The following is a 7,613-nucleotide window of genomic DNA, read 5'->3' on the forward strand; positions in this document are numbered from 1 at the left end:
ATCTACAGCAACTTGCAGGATGGTATTGGTAACGGTGCCAGGCCTTCTTGTTACATGTCCAAATCACGGCATCTTTCTTCTTCTTATGATGTCAAGTAAGGGTTCATATTTGCTGATTTCTTGTCTGATTTGATCTTTCACAAATTCATTTGTTCTGTGTGCAATGCAGTGTATACATAGAAGTCATCTGAAGCACCATATTTCAAAGGTCTCAGTTTGCTTGTCCAGTGCCCTAGTGAGTGTCCAAGTCTCACAGCCATGGAGAGTTGTTTAAATGACAACAGCATATAGTAGATGGAGCTTCATTTTCATGGTGAAGTTACTAGTCCAGATTTTCTTCACTTAGCAAGTTGTCCAATGGCAATGGCTATTCCTGTTTTTAGTTCTTTTTCTGATGCAGCATCTTTTGTGATGGTTGCTCCAAGATATTTGAAGTGTGTTACTTATTCTAGCTTCTCATTACTAATTTTTATTGATTTATCATTGCTGCTAGCTGATGTTATCATTACTTTGTTCTTCTCTGTACTCATTTATATTCCAGATCTCTTTGTAGCCTTGTACAGCCTTTCTGCTATTTCCCTACCAGCTATTAAATCATTGTCATCAGCAAAACAAAGGTTGTTAATTTCTCATCTTCTAACTTACACTGTTCCAGAGAGGTTCTCTAAGCCATCTGACATAATTTGTTCCAGATATAAATTGAATGAACATGGTGAGAGAAGACAGCTTTGGCGTAATCCTGCTGATGTTGCAAACCACTCCACAATGCTGTTGTCAAGCAGGACTCCACTGCTTGTATTGCTGTATAGCTCTTCTCTAAAACTTATCAAAGTGGGACTGATGTTATGCTTTTTCATTGACAACCAAAGAGCTTTTCACTATACCCTGTCAAAAGCTTTTTTAAAGTTTATGAAATTATAATGAAGCTCTTGTTGGTGGTCCTGGTACTTTTCACATGTTTCTAAGGTGAAAGATCTGTTTTATAGTACTTCTTCCAGATCGAAATTCAGTTTGTTTTACCTGTCCTATGTGGCAACCAGCAAAGCCCAAAAGCATGGGAAATATGGAAATACCTGTAGAAGAACGCACACACAGATATGCCTAGATCATCCCTGACCACTAGCTGTCCAACCTCTTCCTGAACACCTCCAGTGATGGAGAGTCCACAGTTTCCCTAGGCAGTCTAATACACTGCCTCACTGTTCTAACAGTAAAGAAGTTTTCCCTGATATCCAGTCCTAACCTGCTTTGCTGCAACTTCAAGCCATTGGCCTGTATACTAAACTCTGCAGTAGGAGAGAAATGGTTTTCTTCATCTTCATGGGAGGCCTTCAAGTATTTCGAGACTGCTATTATGTCCCCTCTTAAGTGCCTTTTCTGCAAGCTGAACATGCCTATGATCCTTCAGTCTCTCCTTGTATGACTTGCCTTCCAAGCCTTTTATCATTTCTGTCACCCACCTCTGGACCGTCTCTAACTTCTCCACATTCTTTTTAAAATATAGAGCCTAAAACAGAACACACTACTCTAGATGAGGTAATGCCAAGTAGAAAGGAACAATTACCTCCTGTGTCTTGCACCTAAAGCTTCTGTTGATATATCCCAAAACCACATTTGCCTTTTGTGTAGTTGCATCACACTGCAGACTCATGTTGAGTCTGTCATCTATCAAGCCTCCCAGACCTTCCATCCACCCATGTGTCACCCATTTTATATTTCTATTTTTGATTATTCTTCCTGAGGTGGAACACCTTGCATTTGTCTTCACTGAACTTTGTCTTGTTAGCTCCAGCCTAGCTTCCCAATCTGTTGAGATTCCTCTGAATTGTACTTCTATCCTCCAACATGTTCACAGTCCTACCCAGTTTCATGTAATCTGCAAACTTGTTCAAGCATTCTATATCAGCATCTTGATCATTAATAAAGCTATTGAACAGCATTGGGCCCAGGACAAAACCCTGTGGGACTGTACTCAAGACCTCCTGCCATTCTGACATGAATCCATTAATAATTACCCTTTGCTTCTAAGGTTGTGTGACGCTAGAGTCCCTGATTTGATTTAGTGGAGGTTTGGCCCGATTTGGTGGCTGACTCTCAAAATCCAAATTGAATCAGGAGACCCTTTAACTTCTTTGAATCGAATCAGAACGCTCTGAATCCATTCAGAGAGATTCAGAAAGATTGGATGATCCAGATGTAGATTCAGCTTCTGGGTCTGCTGGGGAGAAAGCTCGGGGGCCCCCCGTCCCTTCCCACCAGCCTGGCTCAGTGACTGGTGCCTCCAGGGTCTGGAGGGGCATCCAGGATCCCCCTGTGGCCATTCACTGAGCCAGGGGGGACACGGGGTGAGGGGCGGGTCTAGTGTGCTCAGTAGCAGACCCAGAAGTGGACTGGAAGCACTTCTGGTCCACTTCCAGGTTTGCCGCCGAGCATGTGGGATTCCTCCCTCCCCACACGCTCCTGTGGGATACTCCATCTGCTCCAGCATCGCAGCGTTCATAAGCTGCATCTGGTACCTCAAGGTATGTAGAAAAAACATTTAAAGCTGTGTCTATGGCCGAATTGCTGATTCTTTGAATCAGCATCGAATCTTCAGATTTGGATTCAGCCAGATCAAATTGGGGACAGTGATCCGAATCAACGAATCAAATCACTGTCCCTGATTAGGGCTGAATCTGAATTGAATATGGTCTGTTTTGCACACCCCTAGCTTCGAGCTACTGAGCCACCTTAAAGTAGTTTTCTCTAGCCCACATTTCTTCCATGTGTTTAAGAGAAGGTCACGTGGGACCTTATCTAAAGCCTTGCTGAAGTCCCAACATGCTATAGCTACAGCATTCCTTTCATCCACCCTAGCAGTTACTTGGTCAAAAAAGAATGTCAGGTTTATTTGGCACAATGAGTCAAATCCATGCTGAATGCTTGTGATCAACCTCATCTCCTCCAGAAGCTTGCAAATGGCTTCCTTAGGATATCCTCCAGTAACTTCCTGGGTACTGAGGTGAGGCTAACTGATCTGTATGTCCTGGGGTCCTCCTCTTTTCTTTTCTTTTTTTAAGAAGAGCACTACCTTGGCTCTTTTTCAGTCCTCTGGTACCTGGCCCCTCTCTCACAACTTCATGAAGATCATTGCCAAGGGCTCCAAGCTCTCCTCTGCCAGTTCCTTCAGTACCGTGCTGACTTAAATTCATTCAGACCCATCAAAAACTCTCTGTTTCTCTTGTTATCGCATCCCTCAGTTTATCCCCTTCCTTTTCCAAATAACCCTAAGTAGGTGTCTGGCTGCAACTTGATTTTTTTTTGTGAGGCAAAGTCACTGTTTAATAGCTCCATCTTCTTTGCATCTTCGGGTAAAAGTTCCCCTGGTGGTTTAACAGTAGACCCACAGCTTCCTTGGTCTTTCTTGCCACAGGCTGCAGCTTCCAGCTCATCTTGTTTATTCCCCATACTTCTCAGAGTTGTATACATACATTGGACATGTTTTGCATTTCAACCTATGATCTTCCCTTTTGCACCCTTGTATTTTTGTTGTCCTGTGGTTCTCTAGCCTTTTCCAAGAGTTAAGTTGCTTCTGCCAGTCCTTTGCCGTCTGGACTGTTTGCTCTGTTGCTGGAAGGTTTTTTGCTGTTTGCTCACCATCCTCTGTGGAACCTAGTTTAAAGTCCTCCTGACTAGGTTTGGCCAGATGATGTCCAAAGATGCTCTTTCAAGTTCTGGTCAAATGGATGCTGCCACTTGACAGTAGCCCTCCTCCTCAGAACCCATTGTCAAAGAATCCAAAGCCTTAACTTTGACACTACCGTTTCAACCATACCTTTACTTCCAGGATACAAGGGTCCTTGCCTGGGCCCTTGTCTTCCACCGGGAGGATCAGTGAGAACACAACTTGTGCTCCAAGCTCCTTAGTCCTCCTGCCAAAAGCCTCTGATCTGCTCAGTGTCATTCCTGGCAATATTGTTGCTGCCTGCATGGACAGCAGGAAAGGGTAGTGGCCTGAGGGATGGATGAACTTTGGCTGTCTCTCTGTGGTATCCTGAATTCAGGGTCCAGGCAGACAGAAGACCTTCTGGAACCCCAAATCTGGATGACAAATTGCTGCATTTGTCCCTCACAGAAGGAAGTCACTAACCACCACCACTTTTCCCTTCCTTCTTGGTGCAGTGGTCCTAGAGCCCACATCCCTGGGTCCCTGCATTTCTTGCTCTCTAGACTGCTGAGCCCTCTGCCTTGTGCCTGCAGTTGTCCTCTCCTCTGCCTTTTCCTCAGCTGTTCCACCACAACGCTTAAAAACAGTTGCCGACTTCAATCCGCTCCTCCTCATTTCCCTTTGGCTTCTCCATTACCAATCTCTGCTAACTCCTGTCCAAATAATCTTCCTTTTTCTTGATGCAGTGCAGAATGGATACCCAGAGCCATCCCTAAGCAGGGGGTGAATCAGGGCGATCGCCCTAGGCCCCACGCTTTGGGGGGCCCTGCAGAGCCAGGCGGAGTGACCGCTGTGACTCTGCTGCTGGCTTTATGTCTGGCCGCTCACTAACCCCTCATCCCCACCCCCCACTGCCACCAGTGGCGGCAGCTTCCTCACATCCAGAGCACATGGGATCAGGGTGGGGGTGGGGCCCCACATGAGCTGATATGCCCCAGGCCATGCACCCTGCTTGGATTGGCTCTGTGGATACCTGTACTTCCAACCCTTGAATCTTTTTCTCCAGGCCAGACACCAGCTTATACTTGGTGCAGATTACATGGTCTTGACTCTCTAGGCAGAACATGACGATGGCACATCCCACACAAACCACAACTGCTGACCCAGCCTCCATTGTGCCTCTTTGGTGTCTGGAGGACACCTAAGCTGTAAACAATGAGTACCCTCCCACCCCAAAAAAGGATACCACCTCACAAAAATCCAAACCTAAGCCCTTACATATATTCACACACACTGTCTCCTAGTCCCTGGCTCTGTCCTAGGGAGAAATCCCTAGGCAAAGTCCCTCCTTACTGCCCTGTGTTCCCTGCTCTCTCTGTTTGTTGGGGGCTGCCATTTTATAAGGCTGTCTAGCCTAGCTCTGTGGCAGAATGTCACCTTTGTCTCTCCCCAAAAACTCTGCTAAGTGACAATTTGGTTAACATGGTCACTGCAAAGGGCACACATCCCATGGGCTCTTTAGGTAACCCTGAGTTGTAACCTGAGCTGGATACATTTCTGAGGGAGGGGGACACCTGCTCCCTCTTCCTACGTCATTGGCATCACATACCTGGGTGAGGGGCTTGGGCTCCCTATTGTTTTGAGCAATGCCAGTCTACCCAGCAACCAGTGATGCATTTTGAATTAGTTGGCTGGCAGCCAACAGGTGCTGGCCTCCATTGGACCAGGTAAATGAGGTCATAAGGTCTATATAAGTTAAGGACTGCCCAGGAGGAGGAGCAGTAGCCATGATGAAAACAAACCCTTTCTGTGCCTTTGTCTCTACTGTACTTTCTGGCACAGCATAAGCTTCTGAATTAGGCCTGTGGTTTTGGAAGGCATTATGTAGAATTTTTTCCCCCCAGAATCATGGCTTATGGCATGGCAAACAGTAAGTCCTACTGGAAACAGTGTCCAGGAAGTATAACATCCCATGAAACAGCCAGGGTAAATCAGCAGGAACTTCCTGATGTGGCAGGATAGCAAGAAGACTAGGCCTTATACTGCTGCAAGCACACCAGCAAGACATTTCTTTACTGTAAATATTTATTTATATAAATACCTGTAAATAATAAAATGTTTCTACACCACACACCTCATCAAGATATTACAGACTGCATGTGACAGCTCACTTGTCCTCAACCAGCATAACTGCTGCTTCAGACACAAGATACAGTGCTCAGCCAATAGCTACTGCACATTCCTTAGCAATTGTGAGAGGGTTAAATAAGGACTCTGCCCCTTCTGCTTGCTGAGACCAGAGAAAAGTAGGAGTCATCTTGCTAGCCATGAGAGCACAATGTCTTCTTACTTCTATTCCTCCCTGCTTCCTTTTCAGTGTAGAGAAATCAGGTTTCCTGCTTAGGACACACCCTCCAAATTTGAAAGGGTGATTTAGGGGAAAAGAGTGCATGTAATATGCAAGTAAATATGGGAACATTTACCATAACTAAGGAACCATTACCCCATTCACAACCTCCTCACTCTTCTAAATTAAGAAGCATCTCTAAATTATAGGTTTAAGAGATCTTACTGTGCTGGGGATGACCACAAAAGGGGTAGCTGGAAAAGGCAGCTCAGCATTGTATATGTGGGCATACAGCTGCCAACAAGGGTCTGAGCTGGGTTTAAGGCAGAGGTAGGCAACATATGGCCCATGGGCCAGATTTTTCCTGCCACACCATTCTATCCAGCCTGTAAGGCCCCTAAAAAATTAGTAAATTCATATTTATTTGCTTCTGGCTGCCTGTCAGTTTTAACATGCTAGTTCTACAATCTGCTATCCTATATTATGGGGGTTTTCAAGCTTTTTTCATTAGTGTACCCCCAGTGGTAAGTCGCAGAGCTGGGGGGAACCAGAGGCAGTAGGACCCATGGGGAGCTGTCAGCAGAACTGAGCAGCCCAGCCCAGCCCTAACCCACCCCCCAGCCATTTTACTGTCTTCCTGCCCCTGCCCTGCTCCAGCACCACATGGTTCCTGGCTGCATTGTGGGACCCAGGAGCACTGGGCCCCACCGGTATGTGTGTGTGTGTGCGTGTGTGTGCAGGCAGGGGCAGTGTGTTTATGTGTGCAGGCAGGGGCAGAGTGTGTGTGTGTGTGCAGGCAGGCATGGGCGACTGGTGCCACCTTAGCTAGGTGGGATACATGCCTCTCCAGTGACCAGTCAGCCTGCGGCCAATATTGCTGATGCCAATCCCGCCAACCAGAGGTGGGGGGGGCAGTTCCAGATGGCCGATTGCTGAAGCTGATCATTGTGGCCACTTCCACTTCATGGCACTCCACTCCCCGGCTAGCGCTTGCGGGGGGGGGGGAGGGGGCACCGGTGCTCCCACCTAGCCCCCCCTGCCTGTTGTGTAAGCAGCAAGTGCTGCTGGATAGGGGGTGCACGGGCACTCTCAGGCTGTGTATATGCACCCCTGTACATCCCCTACATGTTGCCAGTGCAGGCAGGGGCAGAGTGTGTGTGTGTGCAGGGAGGGGTAGTGTGTGTGTGAGTGTGTTTATAGGGCGAGTCCCACATGCAGACCCCACCATACACATGCACCAACACCTCCCCTCACACTGCTATACATGAAGACCCTCACACCCCTTCATACAACCCAGCCACCCTCCCCACCACACACAACCCCCACAAACCCCATGCCCACCCACACCCCACATACCTACGCACCCACAGCTCCCCACAAACTTATACACAACCCCCATGATATACAAAAATAAGACTTTATTTTAAGCTATTTTTCAATCACCTCTGTGTGGAACAATAACAAATTATATTATAAAAATCAAACATCTACTACAACATTCATTAATTTGATTTCAAAAAATATTTTGTCCTGATTTACTTGTGTTTGTGTAGTGTGCATAGAAGTGATTGTATAATAGCTTAAAATGAAGTCTTACTCTTTATAGTGTGGGGGGTGTGG

Source organism: Crocodylus porosus, unplaced genomic scaffold (genome assembly GCF_001723895.1).
Source record: "Crocodylus porosus isolate Cpor-Errol unplaced genomic scaffold, CroPor_comp1, whole genome shotgun sequence".
NCBI classification, from domain to species: Eukaryota; Metazoa; Chordata; order Crocodylia; family Crocodylidae; genus Crocodylus; species Crocodylus porosus.